This window comes from Molossus molossus, unplaced genomic scaffold (assembly GCF_014108415.1).
Source record: "Molossus molossus isolate mMolMol1 unplaced genomic scaffold, mMolMol1.p scaffold_m16_p_15, whole genome shotgun sequence".
In the NCBI taxonomy this organism is placed as follows: Eukaryota; Metazoa; Chordata; class Mammalia; order Chiroptera; family Molossidae; genus Molossus; species Molossus molossus.
Window position 1 is genome coordinate 20133859 of NW_023425350.1, and position 19316 is coordinate 20153174.

General features: G+C 38.4%; 1 pseudogene; it reads left to right on the forward strand.

The window, feature by feature from the left end:
* Window positions 1–6357: 6357 nt before the first annotated feature.
* On the forward strand, window positions 6358–7538 carry LOC118631014 (annotated as a pseudogene).
* The last annotated feature ends 11778 nt before the right edge of the window (window positions 7539–19316 follow it).

Genomic DNA, 19316 nt, shown 5'->3' on the forward strand with positions numbered 1-19316 from the left:
CCTCCATCCAACCCACCCCACTCCCGCCCACAGCTTCAGAAAGGCAACCCAAGAACAATGAATAAAATGTGGAAGTGGAAGTTTGCCCTAGCCTAGATCCTTCCAAAAGAGGGATAAATTGGGCTCCAGGAACACAGTAGGCCTAAATAGTCTATTAAAAGTGATTCTCCTCTTGTCTCTCAAATATGCTGCTCTGTCTTCCTCTCTACTGTCAGCAATAGTTATTGCTTGTTGGTGAGGAGACTCCTATATCCTAAAAAAAAAAGTTCGCTCTTGACCCTATCCTTCCAAACTTCTGTTCAATCTTTTTTCTTCACGTTACCAATATACATTAATAATCATGTCATGGCCCTGCTCAATAAATCTTCAATAATATCATAAAGAATAAAATCCAAATGTCTTAGCCTTCTACAACCTATCTTAGAGAAGAATGCTTCATGTCCCCCATGTTTTGGCCATACTAAAATGAAGTCCATACAATTTTTGGGACCCTCTCTGTTTCCTCCCACCTCAGTATCATGCCTTTATTGTTGCCTTTTCTTCACCCTGCCTCCTCAAAGCTTCATGTCTACTCTTAAAGTCTTACTCATGAACCAAAGTCCAGCTCTATAACATCTCTGCCCTGGGGCTTCTCCAGATGTTCCCAGTCAAAATTAACCTCTCCTTCTCCCTGTCCCATCCCACTTTATGATTCTTTAATAGCGCCTCTCTTAATGTGTCTTTTTGCACTCCCGTGTACATACTATGATTATGAGCTCCTGGGAATCCAGGATTCTCTGTTGTTCACTTTTGCAATCCCCACATGACTCACCACAGAGCAGAGTCTCAAGAACATTTGGTAAATTGACAGGCATTGCAATCAATATGAAGAAAAAGACACTTCATAAAGAAAGTGGCAAATTATAGACTATTGTGGTTAGGAGGAAACTTAAAAATCATCTCCTCTAATTGCTTTATATCATAGTAGGGGAACTTGAGGTTAGAGATGTCGAAATGCAAGACTATAACCTCTGTCAAGGGCCATATAAATAATGTCACATCAGCATGGAGTAGGACAAGTATTATTTGAGAAGGTAGGACTTAACTGGATCACTGACGGAAGAGTATGAATAGGGCATTCCAAGAAAGAAGGGGGGAATTTGCAAAAGTGTGGCAATCAAAAGGCACATGGTGTGTTGGGAGCAGAAGTTTCTTTCATGGAAGTAGTGGGAGATAAGGCTGGACGGGTAGGTTGGGGTCAAAATATGGGGGCCCTTAATGATCAGAGTTCAGACTCTATCCTAAGACATTGGGTTGTTCTTATAAGTGTCTTAATATTGAGATGATTTGAACAAGATGGTTTTTTGAAAGAAGGTGAGGAACCGCACGGGAACCCGATAGACTAGTTAGAAAATAGGAAGTGACGGCATCTGGACTAGGGAGTCTACAGAATAAATGAAAAAGAGAAAATGATTTACCATTAAAATTTAGGGAAGAATTAGGGGAGAGAAGAAAACATCAAGAATGATTTAAAGGTTTCCAGCACACATGACGGGGAAGATGAAGGTCTAAAAAAAAGGAAATATGAAGAAAATAAATTATTAGACCTGGAAAATTCCTTACTGAGCATCTTATCCAAGTACTGTGTTTTGCACATTACTCCAGGAAAAAGCTGGTGTTGGAGAAAATAGGAGGGCTTTGTGCTTAGTCAGAGTACTTAGAACATGGCACTCATCATCCACTGATGGGGAACACCAGCCCTAGGCAGAGTCCCATGTGCCCCACGGTGGGGCTCACCCTGCTTCTCTTTCTCCCTCTGTGCTGCCCAGGATCTGCCCTGGACATGGGATCATCTTCTTCGCCTGGACCTCCACGGCTTCCTGATTCTCCTGCCTGGAATCACCTCTTACCTACATCCAGGCCTTTCACTCTGGCCCAGGCTCATGCCCCGCCACTTAGATCTGCCCTAAGCAGATGCATGCTAGCTCCACAGCCTCCCTTTACCCATTCTTCTTCATTCACTCCTTCACATTCATTCATTCAACATTCTTATAAATCCTGGAAATACAGTGGTAAGACACACTTACTTCCCTCATAGGGGTTACATTCTAGAACTGAAGGCAGGCTCTTTCTCATAAACCTTGGAAAAAGGAAACAAATAATTAAAACAAAATAATTTAAAGTCATAAGTGCTAGTAAGAAAAAAGAGGCTGGGACAGAAAATAATGGGAGACCTGCTATCCATGTGGGGAATCACAGAGTAGTCAGAGAAGGTCCTCTGGAGAGGTATCACCTGAGCTGAGCCCTACAGGGTGAGGAGGAGCCGGCATTGCAGCTGTATGTAAAGGCCCTGAAATGTTATGCATTAAAGGACCAAAAGGAGGCCAGAGAGACAAGCACAGTGAGTAAGGGGCAGATTTAGAAAACCAGGGAATGAGGCAGTAAGGAGAGCTAAGAAAAATAATACATATTAACCAATGTCAGCCCAGTAAATTTAATTTTAAACAAGAAAAAGAATACAAAAATTTTAATCAATATTAGGTGTAAGTTTATTTGGAATGAGAAAGAAATCACACAAATCACAAATTTGTAAAAGCTTACAGGAACTAAAATTTTAGAATTATTGTAGCTTTCTAGTGGTTTGAACCTTTTATCATTATGAAGTGACTTTAATAATGCTTATTCTCTTTAAAGTATAGTTGTCTGATGCTAACTACACCAGTTTACTCCATGATATTTTTTTATTCATTCTTTTGCTTTCAACCTTTTTGAAACATTGTGTTTTAATCTTTCTCTTATGAAGAGTCTATACTGGGTGTTTCTTAAATTCTATCTTTAAAAAATCTTTGTGTTTTAAATGGAACACTTGGTCTATTTATATTTAATAAAATTACTGATATATTTGGATTTAAATCTATCGTCTTATTAATTCCATCTACTTAAGCACCTGTTCTTTGCTCCATTTCCTCTCCTATGTGCCTTCCTCTAAATTGTTTTTTAACATTCTATTTTTCCATCTATTAGTTTCCAAGTTGCATACATTCTTTTCCAATCTCTTAATGATTTTCCTTGTGCATTCTTGACATATCAAAGTCTAATACTTATCTTCACTTTTACCGTCCCCCTGGAAAATTCAAAAACCTGAGAGTACTTTAGCTACCTCCTACCCCTCCCCAATTTATATGCAATATTGTCATCTATTTTGATTGCGTTTTAAAAAACCCATGAGATATTATCATTATTGCATTATATAGTTAATGCTGATTTAGATTCACCTATGTATTTACCACCTCTTTCCTCTCCTTCCCTCGCTATATCTTGGAGCTTCCATCTGGCATCATGTTACTTCTTAATGAGCAACATCCTTTAAATTTTTCTTTAGTATAGGTCCGTTGAAAATAATTTTACATTTCCATTAGCAGTGTATGAGGGTTCCAGCCTCTCCACATCCTCACCAGCACTAACTGTCAATCTTTTTTATTACATCCATTCTAGTAGGTGTGAAGTAGAAACTCATTATATTTTTTATTTTTATTTGCATTTTCCTAATGACTAATGATGGTGAGCATCTTTTTATGTGTTTATTGGTTATTTGTATATCTTTTTTAGAGAAATATCTACTCAAATCCTTTGACTGTTTTTTAAATGGGAATAGTTGTCTTTTTATTATTGAGTTCTAAGAGTTCTTTATATATTTTGGATATCAAAACTTTATCAAATATATAAACTGTAAATCTTTTCTCCCATTCTGTGACTGTCTTTTCACTTATATGCTGATATTATTTTTAACACAAAAGTTTGTAATTTTGATGAAGTCCAATTTATTTTTCTTTTGCTGTTTGTGCATTTGGTGTCATGTCTAAAAAATTTGCTTGATTCAAGACCATGAAGATTTAGTCTTATTATTTCTAAGTGTTTTATAATTTTAGCTCTTACATTGAAGTTTCTGATGCACTCTGAGTTAAATTTTGTGTATGGTGTGAGGTGATGGTTCAAATTCATTCTTTTGCATGTGGATATCCAATAGTCCCAGAAACATTTTTTTGTAAAGACTATACTTATACCACTGAATTGTCTTAAAATCTTGTCAAAGATCAATTTACTATAATTTAAGGTATTATCTTTATATTTTTAATTCTATTCCATTGATCTATACGTCTATTTTTGCTAGTACCACACTGTCTTGATTACTATAGCTTTGTAGTAAGTTTTGAAATCAGAAACTCTGAGTCTTATAATTTTGTTCTTTTTCAAGATTGTTTTTGTCTATTCTGAATCTCATATGAACTTTAACGTCAGCTTCTCCATTTCTGGAGGAAAGTCAGCTGGGATTTTGATAGGGAACATGTTCAATTTATAGATAACTTTGGGGAATATCACCATCTTGACAATATTAAGTATTCCAATCCATGAACATGAAATATTTTCCCATTTATTTGGATTTCTTTCATTTTTTTTCAGCAATGTTGTATAGTTTTTAATGTGCAATTCTTGCAATTATTTTGTCAAATTTATACCCAAGTATTTAATTATTTTTTATGCCATGGTAAATTAAATTATTTTTTAAATTTTATTTTCAGAATGTTCATTATTAGTATATAGAAATGCAATTGATTTTTGTTTGTAACCTGGCTGAATTTGTTTATTAGTCCCAAAAGGTTTTTAGTGAATTATTTAGGATTTTCTATATACAAAATCATGTCACCTCTGAATAGAGATAGTTTTGTTTCTTCCTTTCTAATCTGAATGCCTTTGATTTATTTCTTTACTTTTCCTAATTGCCCAGAACCCCCAGTACAATGATAACTAGGAGTGATGAGAGCAGATATCCTTTTCTTGTTCCTGATGCTAAGGGGAAAGCATTCGGTGCCACTCTTTACAGTATCTGGTTCCCTGCTGAAATGTTTAAGCTCCAAATGGATCTCCTTGAATTTAGTAAGCATAGTAGTTCTATAGTCCATAGTTGATAATTTTCAATATTTGATATCTCTGTGGATCTAATGTTTTATCTCTTGGTTTATCTCATTGTTTCTGAGTTTTTTGGTCATTTTCTTTTGTAATTACTTACAGAAGATGAAGCCTTAGATGGTGTTATCTTTCTTCAGAGGGGGTTTTCCCCTTCTATCAGGTACCTGGGGGCCTTAGCTGTTGGAAACCAAGGTTTTCTGATTCACCTAGATGACCTACCAAAGTATAGTCATATCTCCAATCCCAAGGCATAGCCTGATGGTCTTAGTGTTGAGTAATAAGTGTTTCAACAGATTTTCTTTGCTTTGGACTGTGCTAGATGCCAATCCTTGTCTCGGCCAAGGTAAAGTATAGCTCTGCCTTTCATCCTCCCTCTCCCTCAACAGTGGGCATGCCCCAGGACAAACACATTTTTTAAAGGTGCAGCTCTTCAGGGTTTCAACCTCCTGACTCCAACTCATGTCTCCCTCCTGCACTAACCTGCCAGAAGTATCCTCTGCCTCAATAATTGAACATTCCAGGGCAGAAGCAGCTGAGACTCATCTTTCTGAACTACCTTTCCCCAGCTGACCCCAACCTCATAATTACTCACTATCATTTTTCCTTACTCTTACTTTTTTTTTTTTTTTTTAATCCTCATCCGAGGACATTTTTCCATTTTTTGTACAGACAGAGTGGGAGGGAGAGAGAGGAAGAGAGAGAGAGGGAAACATCGATGTGAAAGGGACACATCGAGTGGCTGCCACCCACACGACCAACCAGGGCCGGGGACAAACTGCAACCAGGTACATGCCCTTAGCGGGAACCGAACCCGTTCTCTCCGGACCGCAGGTGGACGCTCTAACCGCTGAGCCAAACCGGCCAGGGCTCCTTACTCTTACATTTAAGACATTTTTTTCTGTCCAGCTTTTTTAGTTGTCATTGAGGGAGGGTTATGCCAGAAGATTCCTTTCCATTTTAAAAATATTGCTCTCCAAATAGTAGATAAGAAGATATTTATCTTTATAGATATAACCCATATAATTATTGAAGAAAGAACGACAAAACTTGAATATCATTGTTTTAATAACACCGAATGAAGTAATCAAAGTATTGAATCAACAACTGCTAATGTCATAAAAAGAGGGACAACCAGACACCACAAACCACCTAATAAAAAAACACAATGCCATTATAAAGTAGAAATCTCAAAAAAAAAATAAAATAATAAAATAAACCTGAATCTAATCAAGCCTCTAAATCTATGTACCAATCGATAAGAAATATTAAGGACAAGGGGACGTGTTAAAACATACCATAAAGATGCAAGAAGCGACACTAGCTCACTGCCGCGTGCGCCCTGCACTCTGTCCCTCACTCGCCGCGGATGGCCTTCCTCGCTGCTCACACGCCCTGGTGTGCGCCGCAGAAATGCTTTGATTACACAAAGCCCTTCGCCAGGTTAGGCCAGTGTCCAGGGCCCTGGCTCCTCATCTCACTCGGGCTTATGCCAAAGATGGAAAATTTGGTGCAGATGCCCGAGCCTTAATGCTTCAAGGTGTGGACCTTTTAGCCGATGCTGTAGCCGTTACTATGGGGCCAAAGGGAAGAAAAGTAATTATTGAACAGAGCTGGGGAAGTCCCAAAGTAACAAAAGATGGCGTAACCATTGCAAAGTCTATTAACTTAAAAGATAAATATAAAAATATTGGCGCTAAACTTGTTCAAGATGTTGCCAATAATACAAATGAAGAGGCTGGGGGGGGGGGGGGGGCACCACCACCGCTACTGTACTGGCCCGCTCTGTGGCCAAAGACGGCTTTGAGAAGACCAGCAAAGGTGCTAATCCAGTGGAAATCAGGAGAGGTGTGATGTTAGCTGTTGATGCTGTAATTTCTGAATTTAAGAAACAGTCTAAACCTGTGACAACCCCTGAAGAAACAGCTCAGGTTGCTACCATTTCTGCAAATGGAGACAAAGAAATTGGCAACATAATTTTGGATGCAATGAAAAAGGTCGGAAGAAAGGGCATCATCACAGTAAAGGATGGAAGAACACTGAATGATGAATTAGAAATTATTGAAGGCATGAAGTTTGATTGAGGTTATATTTCTCCATACTTTATTAATACAGCAAAAGGTCAGAAATGTAAATTCCAAGATGCCTATGTTCTACTGAGTGAAAAGAAAATTTCCAGTGTTCAATCCATTGTACCTGCTCTTGAAATTGCCAAAGCTCACCATAAGCCCTTGGTCATAATTGCTGAAGATGTTGATGGAGCTCTAAGTACACTTGTTTTGAATAGGCTAAAAGTTGGTCTTCTGGCTGTAGCAGTCAAAGCTCCTGGTTTTGGTGACAATAGAAAGAATCAACTTAAAGACATGGCTATTGCTACTGGTGGTGCAGTGTTTGGAGAAGAAGGATTGACTCTAAATCTTGAAGATGTTCAGCCTCATGATTTAGGAAAAGTTGGAGAAGTCATTGTGACCAAAGATGATGCCATGCTCTTGAAAGGAAAAGGCAACAAGTTTCAAATTGAAAAACATATTCAAGAAATCCTTGAGCAGTTAGATATCACAACTAGTGAATATGAAAAGGAAAAACTAAATCTAAGAATCACAAATAATTTTTTAGAATCCTGACATTTTAAAAACTGTTTAAGCTATGAGATTTATGATATAATTGAAAATTTGAACACTGACTCAAAGAATTTAATGATATTTTTAAATATTATTACATTTTAAGCACAATAATACTATTGTAATTATGTTTTATGTTTACCAAAAAGACTGTGTACACATGCACATACACATATACATACAAATACATATGCATATATATACATATTCATATACATGTATTATATACACACAGTAAAATAGTTATGGATGAAGATATCAAGATGTGAGATTTGCTTAAAGCTAACATAGGAAGAAAAGTGATATAGACATGGCGAAAAAGACTGTGTAGAGAATGGGAGAAGGGTTGGTGGGGACAACAATACAGACAAGGAGACCATTTGGAAGCCTATTGTTGTGTCCAGGGGAGAGGTGATGGTGAACCTGACTAAGGTAATGAAGCAAAGTGGAAGAATTTGAGACATATTGGGAGATGGCCTTGATAGTGAATAGAATATCTGGGTCACGGAAAGGGAAGGACCAAAGGTGACTTCTCAGTCTCCAGTCTGAATAGTGAGCAGAAGTGCTGTCACTCACTGAAATGGAGAAAACTTGAAGACGTGTGTCAGGAAGGGCAGGTTGGTGGAAAATAAATTTCTGTTCACATTTTTTACATTTTGACTTTGAGATTTTTATGAGAGATCCATGAATATGTCAAGAAGATAATTGCCAAGGAGAGATTATATAATTTGGGATAAAATTACACAAATGAAAAGACAATTTTTAAATCTAGAGAAGTTAATAAGCTTAGTCAGGCAGAGAATATAAGGGCAAACATTTATTGAATCCCCATATACCAGTCAATAGATTTACAGTCTTAGTGGAGGAGACAAGTCAGTGGTACTGCTGTGATAAAATATGGACAAAGTAGAGTATTGCATCGTAGTGGGAGCTAGGGTCCCTCTTTATCCTAGCTCCCTATCCAGTTACGGGGGGATGGATAGTGAATAAAAGTCAACGAATGTAAACTGAATGGTGTCTGAAATATTGTCACAATCTGAACTTTTCAACTTCCTCCAGAGGAAACCACCATCTTTATTGATAACATCCTTCTTCTAGCCTTTTCTTCTCAAAGACTGAATTTAAAGGGCTTTAGGCACTGGGTAATATTTCAGGCCCAACATTTCAGATGCCCTTAGTTTCAGGAACAGCTGGGGCCTGAAGCCACTGGTCAGAGCAGCCATGAGCAAACGATGCTCCAATTTTCCTTGGTAGGGCACTGGGAGAGCCAGAGAGGCTGAGGGGAGATGGCAGCCCCAGAGTACATTATCACTGGCTCACAATTCCCATTTATGTAGCCCCTCATGCCCTTCAAGTTTTCTCCCACACTGAATGCATGGGCTGAGTGAGCCCTAGTTTATAGGCATGGCTGATTCCAATCTCTTATTGTCCTGTCCTAAAGCTTTATGATGTGCTGAGAAAAACCCCTGGCAAAAAGACTGTGTTTAAATGCCTTTTACTTTTTTTTTGTTTGTGATGTATCAGGCCAGAGGATGTGTGTAACCTGATCAACCTAGTAAAATGTTTAATCCTTTCTATTTTTATGGCCTTCCAGGAAAATCCATTTAGGGAAAAAGTAATGACTTTCAGAACTGATTCTCAAACATCCTATCAACATGTTACCAAAAATGGGGCCCTGGCCTGTCAGGGATCTGAACTCCTCTAAAAGTGTTCCTAATAATTTTTGTTTGGAAAGTGCGTGAGCACTTGGGAAACAGAGACTTGGGCAGTGGAGGGGTGGAGGGGTCATGGAGAGTGTAAGTGCCTGTGTGTGGGAGGATGGGGGAAATTCACAGGAGTTATGCAGTTAGGATGCCATGTCCCAGGCCTACTGAACCTAAAGGTCTTGCTTGCTACCACATCTCTCAAAATAGTAATCACAGCTGAACTCACAATCTCCTTCGGTTCTCACAATATGAAGTACATATACCACGTATTACAACCCTTGCTCTACAGATAAAAGAACTAAAGCTGAGAAAAGCTAAGTGACTTGCTCAGGCCCTTACAGCTTAGAGAGCAGCAGCTTTGACCTGGTTGCTTCCAACCTCTGTGTCTACTTTGGTTCCTATCCTGTACACGAGCCAAACTACCTTCCACATAGGGTTTTGCTCCCAGATATAGACATCCTCAGCTCTATTCAAAGAGCTTGGGAACCAAAGGAGAGGATATTTGAGAACAAAATATACAAGACTTGCAACATCCTTCTGCAGAAAGCATCTTCAGTCTAGTGGTTCTTACCTTGTTTCTACCTCACTCCCATGATAGTTGATATACACCTAGGATTACTTTATCAGTGTAGGAACACACCCATCTGTAACTCCACTTTTTTCTCTCTCACTAAAGAGAAGCATAGCAGAATCTAGGTAAGAGTGATATTAAGAGTGATATTTAAATCTCTAATTTATTTTCATATAAGTCATTCAAAGCATTCCATTATTAGTAATAAATTATTAGTAGCACAAATTACTTGCAGTGTAGTATCAAACTGTCACCAGAAGTAATACCTGTTATTCCATCCCTGTGATGTTCTCTTATTCTTTTTCACACCTACTACTGTTTCCTGTCCACAAACACCCACACTTACTTTCATCTGCCAACCTCTTAGCATCTCTTGTGGGTAAAGGGCATGGGATTTGGAGTCAGGTATTCTTGGATTTGCATCTTGGTTCTGACACTTACTAATTGTGTGCCTTAGTAGGTTACTAACTTTCTCTAAGACTCAGTTTTCTCATATGCAAAAGGTTAAAGACAAAGAGAATCTTAAAAGCAGCAAGAGAAAAACAGTTAGTTACCTACAAGGGAACTCCCATAGGACTGTCAGCTGATTTCTCAACAGAAATTTTGCAGGCCAGAAAGGATTGGCAAGAAATATTCAAAGTGATGAAAAGCAAGGACCTACAACTAAGAGTACCCGCAAAGCTATCATTTGGAATCAAAGGACAGGTAAAGAGCTTCCCAGACAAGAAAAAGCTGAAGGAGTTGATCACCACCAAACTAGTATCATATGAAATGAAAAAGAGTCTTCTTTGAGAAGAGGAAAGAAAAAAAACAGATTAAAAATTTGAACAATAAAATGGCAATAAATAAATATATATATATAAATTGAATCTAAACAAATAAATAAATAAATGAACAGCAGAGCAGAAACGGACTTTTAGATACAGAGAATATTTTGACAACTGCCAGATGGGAGAGGGTTAGGGCATGCAAAAAAGGGTGAACAGATTAAGAAGTACAAATTGGCTGTTACAGAATAGTCATGGGGATGTACAGTAGAGCATTGGAAACACAGTTAATAATATTCTAACAACTATTTATGGTGTCAGATGGGTGTGAGATTTATCAGGATGATCACCTAGTAAGTCATGTAGTATCTAATCACTGGGGTGTACACCTGGAATTAATATAATAATGTATGTCAACTGTAAATAAAAAATAAAAATTTTTAAAGAGAAAAAATAATAAAATTGCTCAATTTAAAATCTAAAAAAAAATGACAAGCTGATACTAAAATTCTTGTGGAAATACAAAGAACATGGAATAGCCAAAACAACTTTGAAAAAAGAACAAAGTACTGGGGCTAGCACTACCTGATTTTAAGGTACAGCTACAATAATTAAGAAAGGGTGGCCCTGGAAGTATAGGATTCAGAAAAAAAAAGTGGAGTAACTGCTGGGAATATACCCTAAGAAGCCTGAAACACCAATCAGGAAGAATATATGTACCCCCATGTTCATAGCAGCACTATTTACAATAGCTAAGATCTGGAAACAGCTCAAGTGTCCACCAGTAGACGAATGGATAAAAAAGCTGTGGTACATATACACAATGGAGTACTATGCAGCAGTAAGAAAGAAAGATCTCTTATCCTTTGAGACGACATGGAGGGACCTGGAAAGTATTATCCTAAGTGAAACAAGCCAAGCAGAAAAAGACAAATACCACATGATCTCACTTATATACGGAATATAATGAACATAACAGTCTGAGGAATACAGTAGACCCAGACACATGGAAGTAGGGCACAGACTGACATCCCTCAGAAGAGGGGATGGGGGGTGGGGAGGGTGGGAAGAGATAAACCACAGAACTTATATGCATGTATGCATGACCAATGGACATGGACAACTAAGCCGGGGACGGGGGGGGGGGTGCCAATGGGGTAAAAAGGTAAAATATCTGTAACAAAAAAATAAATAAAAATTCATTAAAAAAAAAAAAGTGGAGTAAAAATAAATTAGAAATAATCTAAATAAAATTAATGATGAAATGTTAAATATTATTTTAAATATGTTTTTATTTTTTTAGATAAAGAGGAAGGGAGAAGGAGAGAGAGAGAAACATCAATTTGCTGTCTCCTGCATTGGCTTGATCCCACTGGGGATCAAGCCTGCAACCTGGACATGTACCCTGACCGAGAATTGAACCAGCAACCTCTTGGTGCTGAGGCGATGCTCAGCCAACTGAGCCACACCAGCCAGGGCAAAATGTTAAATATTTATCAACTGAGTTCAGTCTGCAGCCCTATGGCACCAATGAAGGTCAGAGAAATCTTTCTTTGTATTGTGGGTACACACACACATACACTATAAAATAGATACTGTTTTATAGTGTCCTCCCCTGTCTTCTTGTTGTATCCTCATCTGGTGGAGAACAAAGAGGAACCAAGCTCTCATGTCTCTTCTTATAAGAACATTAATCACATTTATGAGGGCTCCACCCTCATGACTTCATGAACTCCCAAGGCCCCCATCTCCTAATACCATTACATTGGGAGTTAAGAGTTCAATGTGTGAATGGGGGGAGGACATAAACATTCCAGCCATAGCACATGATCTTTCTGATACTCTCCTTCAATTCCCTAAATGCACTAAATCTACTCAATAGGCATTTATAGAGCTGCTACTACTACTATTTGGTATGCCATTGAAATAAAACTGGGGGAAAAAAAGTTAAAATGTACCTGTTAACATTCTCAGATTGGCCTATAATTAACCCTTTGTGCTTTAGCTTTAACAGTACTTGTCAAGAAGAGGGTTCTGGAAAGATGGGGGAATAGGAAGCACCAGGAATCTTTCTCCCCACTTACACAATAACTGCACTGGCAGAATAGTTGAAGACTTACAACTTCCAGGGGAAAATGTGGATGGTAAAATGTGGTTAATTTTGGTCAATTTCAGCTTTTAACATGGTATCAACTACCCATCATTCACTCCCAGCCTCATGGCAAGCAGCCATTCATATGTTCCTGTAGTATCTTGCCCAAAGCTTATGATATCCAAGGTGAGCAAAAAAAGGACATGGTCCTACAAATATAAGGACTCTATGCTCTGATTATTGATTACTGCTACTGATCATAGAGGTAAAATAAAAAGACAAGTAGCCATTATTGTTACACCTCCCCCCATTGTGGCAAGACCCTCCCCCTCTGACTGGAGTAATTTTCAGGGGATATAAAGAACCTGTGCTCTTTTTTTTTAGCTGCATACTTTTATTTTTCTCTTTCCCCTTTTAGGAGCCAAACATTAAATACTAGGACATTCAAAAACAACTGCACAGACAGGGAAAATTAGAAAGTGAAAATGTATGTCCAAGGAAAGGCAGAGGCTCAGAAAAGATCTGAGAAGGCCTTAAGTTTACACTCAGGTTGATATTTCAAACAGGGATAGACCACAACAATTTTAAAAAGTACCTTCTGCCCTGGCCAGTTTGGCTTAGTGATTAGAGTGTCGGCCCACAGACCAATGAGTCGCGAGTTCGATTCCAGTCAAGGGCACGTACCTCAGTTGCAGTTCGTCCCTGGCCCTAGTTGGGGTCATGCAGGAGGCAACCAGTCAATGTGTCGCTTTCAGATCGATATTTCTCTTTCTTTCTCTCTCCCTCTCTCCATCCCTCCCACTCTATCTGAAGATAAATAGAAAAATATCCTCGGGTGAGGATACAAAAGAAACATCTCCCCCTCAAAAAACACACAAAATAACAAAAAACAACAAATTCTGGGAAAGGAGTTGAATTGATTTCCAGAGCTACCACATTATTAGATTCAAATGTACAGTTTTCAACAAAAATCACAAGACATACAAAGAAACATGAAAGTATAGCCCTTTCAAGGGAAAAAAATCAACAGGAACTCCCTGAAGAAGACCTGATGGCTGATCTACTAGACAAAGTCTCTTTCTTTTTTTTTTTTTAAATCTTTATTGTTGAATGTAGAATGTATAACAGATGTTCTTCATTTTCCCCCCATGGATCCCCTCCTCCCCACTCCTGCCCCCCTCCTGCCTTTCCCCACACTGTTGTCTGTGTCCATTGGTTATGCATACATACATATAAGTTCTTTGGTTTATTTCTTCCCACCCCCACAACCCCTTCCCTTTGAGGTGTAACAGTCTAACAACAATTTGTACTTATTAATCCTTTTACCTTTTTCACCCATTCCACCAACCCCCTCCCATTCTGGCAACCAACAAAATGTTCTCTGTATCTATAAGAATGTTGCTGTTCTGCTTGTTCATTTTGTTTGTAGATTCAATTGTCGATAGATATGTATTTATTGCCATTTTGTTTGTTCATATATCTTATCTTTTTCTTCAAAAAGACCCTTCAACATTTCATATAATAATGGTTTGGTGGTGATGAACTCTTTTAGCTTTTCCTTTCTGGGAAACTCTTTATATGGCTATTGATTCTAAATGACAGCTTTGCAGGATAGAGTAATCTTGGTTGTAGGTTCTTGCTTTTCATCACTCTGAATATTTCTTGCCACTCTCTTCTGGCCTGCGAAGTTTCTTTTGAGAAGTCAGCTGACAGTCTTATGGAAACTCCCTTCTAGGTAACTAACTGCTTTTCTCTTGCTGCTTTTAAGATTCTCTCTGTCTTGCCCTGGCCAGTTTGGCTCAGTGGTTAGAGCGTCGGCCTGCGGTCCTGAGAGACCCGGGTCCGGTTCCCACTAAGGGCACGTACTTCGGTTGCAGTTTGTCCCCGACCCTGGTTGGTCGTGCGGGTGGCAGCCACTCGATGTGTCCCTTCACGTCAATGTTTCTCTCTCTCTCTCCCCTCCTCTCTTTCCCTCCCACTCTATCTGTACAAAAAATGGAAAAATATCCTCAGGTGAGGATAAAAAAAAAAAAAAAAAAGATTCTCTCTGTCTTGAACCTTTTGCGTTTTGATGATGATGTGTCTTGGTGTGGGCCTCTTGGGGTTCATCTTGTTTGGGACTTTGTTTTTCCTGGGTTTGTATGTCTGTTTCCTTCACCAAGTTAGGGAAGTTTTCGGCCATTATTATTTCAAATAGGATTCTGATTTCTTGTTCTCTTTCTTCTCCTTCTGGCACCCCCAAGATGCAAATGTTGGCATGCTTGAAGTTGTCCCAGAGGCTCCTTACACTATCATCAATTTTTGGATTCTTTTTTCTTTTTGCTGTTCTGATTGGATGTTTTTTGCTTCCTTATATTCCAAATCAATGGTTTGCTTCTTGGCTTTACCTACTCTACTACTGAATCTGTGTAAATTATTTTTTATTTCAGTTAGTGCCTCCTTCATTTCTGATTATGTATCCTTCATTTATAATTGGCCCTTTTTTATGCTCTTGAGGCCCTCACTAAGCTCATTTAAGTTTTCACTAAGTTCATTGAGTATCCTTATGAGCAGTGTTTTGAACTCTGCATCTGTTAGGTTGCTTATCTTCATTTCGCTTAGTTCTTTTCCTGGAGTTTTGTTCTGTTCTTTCATTTGGGACCTGTTTCTTTGTCTCCTCATTTTGGCTGCCTCCCTATGTTTGTTTCAGTGTATTACTTAACGAGAGGTATGGAGCTAGCTGAGACCAGATGCTGCTTGTTTGAAAGAATTTAGGAAAACCTGAAGCAGGATCCAAGACAGCCAATCCTACAGTAAAGCAACTGGCAACAGCTTGGGTGGGCCTGAAAGTTGAGTGGGGTGGGGCCTCAGGGAGTCACCAGGGCGGGGCTTCCAGTGTGAGCCAGGTGGCTGGAGTCCCAGATCTGGTGGCTGTCTGCCACCCCAGGGAAGGGCTCACCAAAGGAACAAGGGCCTCTGACAGCACGTTTGTCCCGGAGAAAGCCCCCTCTCTAGCCCTTGTTCCAATGCCAAACTACTCAGTTCTTCCCCATATGTCTCTGGTGCCTTTCAAGCTGCCTTCCCCACGCTGGAGCCTGGAGGGAGCGAGTTCAAGTAAGTCAGTGTGTGGACCCTTTAAGAGGAGCTGCCTGGGGGCTCCCACAGCCTCAGCCTCCCTTAGCTTCAGTTTCTGCTGGTTTTACAGCCAGAAGTGATGGGGACTTCTCTTCCTGGCACTGGAACCCTGAACTGGGTGCCTGGTGGAGGATGGGGACCCCTCAGTCCTCAGGGAGGACCTTCGCAGCCAGGGTAGGATAAAAATCCTCCTGATTTTTACCCGCCACATGTGAGTATGGAACAAGCCCATCCACCTCCGCCCTCCTACCAGTCTCGGTGTGGTTCCATTCAGCTTGATTTCAGGAGGTTCTGAATGATGGTTGTTCTGTAGTTTAGTTGTAACTTTGATGTGGTTGTGGGAGGACGCGATACCGCGTTTACCTACCCGCTGTCTTGACCGGAAGTCTCAGAAGAGTTTTAAAGTTGTCTTCATACATGTCTTGATGAATTCTTAGATATTTTATCTTTTTTATTGTTATTTTAAGTGAGGTCTGATCTTCTAACTGGATGGTATATAGAGATACAGGTATAAATATATAGACATACCATTACTGATTTCCCTGAATTGAGTTTGTATGCTACTATTTTATTGAATTCTATTATTATTTGACATAGGTTTTCAATTGCTTCTTCGACAATTTCAAAGTATACAGTCATATCATCTCTACCTATAATAGTTTTATGTCCTCCTTTACTATCTATATGTCTCTGTAAATTATTTGCTTTTCTAATTGCATTTGCTAGCACTTCCAGCACATTGTAAAATAACAATGTTGGTAACAAGCACTTGTTCTGATTTTAGCACCCCACACCCTTACTCCTCAGCCTTAGAAAACTACTAGTATTTTTTCTGTTTCTACAGATTTGTCTGTTCTGAACATTTCATATAAATTATGTTTTACTATATTTGGTCTTTCACTTACTATAAATGCTAAAATACATAATGCTGATATTTGCATAATGAAATGCATAATGAACTGAGATTATTATATTAAATTTTTCACCATTTCTATCTTATTCCTCTTGTTTATGAAAAAAATATTTTTTATTTTCTAATACTGACCCTTCCTTGTATTGCTGGACTAGACCCCACATGGTCATAATATACTTTTCTTTTAAGGTGCTCCTGATTCTGTTTCCTAATATTTCACTTATTCATTTTCATTGATAGACATTAAGTAAGACTAGTCTCTGTTTTTCTGTTTTAGTGTATGCTATCTGTTAAGTTGTATTAACTGTTGTGTTCTCTTGATAAATGAATTTGTAAGTTCTTCTTTTGGTTTACTCTGAAACAATTTAAATTGCATTTGAAGGGTATAGTTTTTTAGGTAATTATTTGAGCCAGATTTTCTTTGTGGCCAAAATATATTCAGTTTTTGTAAATATTTATGGGCATTTGGGAAAAAATATATTCTTTATTATTAAGTTTTAGAGTTTACTCCCAGCTCCTGGAAACCACCATTCTACTTTGTATCTGTGATTTTGACTATTCTAGATACCACATACAAGCAGAACCATGCAATAGTCACCCTTTTGAGACTGGCTTATTTCAAATTCTTTTTTTAAACTGATAAATTATCAGTTTTAATCTTTTTAACAGATTTGAGATATAATTTACATACCAAAAATTTATTTGTTTAAAGTGTGCAATTCATTGGTTTTTATCATAATTTTAGAGTTGTGCGTACATTAACTTAATCTATTATTTTAACATTTCATTATACCCAAGAAGAAACCTTATACCTACTGGTAGTCACACTCTAACCCCTGACCCTTCACCTCTTACCCTTATTCCTTAGGCAACTACTAATCTTTTTTCCATCTCTACCGATGTGTGTCTTCTGAACATTTCATATAGATTGTGTCATACCATATGTGGGGTTTTGTGTGGCTGCTTTCATGTAGCATAATGATTTGAGGTTCATCAAAGCTGCAGCATGTATCAGTAGTTCATTCCTTTTATTGCCAATTTTTATTCTATTATTTGCTCTATGGTATTTTGTTATTCATTTATCTATTAATGGGCACTGGTGTTCATTCTGTTTTTTATTATTATGAATGAAGCTACTATGAACATTCATGTACAAGTTTTGTGTGGACATATTTTCATTCTTGTGGGTAGATAGATACCTAGGAGAGGAATCACTGAGCTACACGTTACCTCCAGCTCTCACGTTGTGAGGAACTATAAACAGCTCTCCCAAAGTGGCCACTCGCAGCTGATCTCTGAGTGAGGCTAACAGCTTGGTGCACACTACAAGACTATCTATGTTTCTATGTCCATTCGGACTAGAAAGAGAATCCTATTGCACTAATCACTCAACTCAAATGTGCATGACAAAGGAAAGTCTTTTATGAAATGTTCTAATAATGCTTCTAGACCTGAGCCTACACCTTTAAGTGAATGAAAGTTCAAACAGGTTCAATTCACACTGAGTTCAAATTCTGAATAAAAGTTAAAAAATCCAAAATTGTCCTTCTTACCATTTTCTCAGATGATTCCTTATTGACCTTCAATTTTCCATTTTAAAGGAAATGTTTATTTTTGTTTTTGTTTATCTAGAAAAAGAAGTTGATGCAATTTGGATCCAGCCCTGGTGCTCTGAGATAGGCCACCTTGTTCTGCTCTGTGAGCTTAAAAGAGCCTTTTATAGAGTAAAACCATAAAATAATTCAGTATCATAACTGCTCCCAGTGAGACCTCCTAACCTCGGAAGATTCGATCGTGTGCTCAGAGAACACTGCATACTCTTCTGGCTTCCTTTGGAACGTTAGACTGAGGACCACGTCAGAATAAGGTTCCTAGATCATTAATGCAGCTCCATTTGTTCAGTTGCCAAACTTACCCACAATTTTTGGTTAATTCTCTCAGTGAAATGTAGCTGCTTTTAAAGCACCAGTTTTATGAGGACACACTGTACTTACTGATGCTATGGAGCCCTTTGCATCTCTTCCCAGCTGGCAGTTTCTTTATAATGACATCCTGGGGATGAGACCATTACAGAGAGAGAGATCACATCTCTATATTTACATGGAAAATAATCCTTTCCATTAATACTTACTCTAGGCCAGAATGCCTTTGGGTCATATGGGATGGGTGAGGGGGTAGAGAATCAGGTAAATATGATTAAGAAACAAAAGGTTTAACTTCTCTTAAATAAAACATATCTGAGCTCTAATATTGCTATTACTAACTGTGTTTCTTTGCAATTTTTTTCATTTTCTAAACCTCAATTTTCTCATCTTTCAAATGGGACTAATATGTACCTTGCAAGGTTGCTGTGAGCATTAAGTGAGTTTATGGATATAAAGCATGTGACATATAACAGATGGTGACTCTTATTATAAGCCAAGTTAAATCTCTCCTAAAAAAGAAAACCTAAACTTAAAGACAAAATAAAAACTGAAAGCCAGAGAAGTTTCCCCCACCCTGCCTCTTTGGAATAGGACTTTTCCTCTCCTTTAGTGCTGAAGCCACAACCACTCCATCCCCAGATACAGTGTAGGACACCTGGAAGG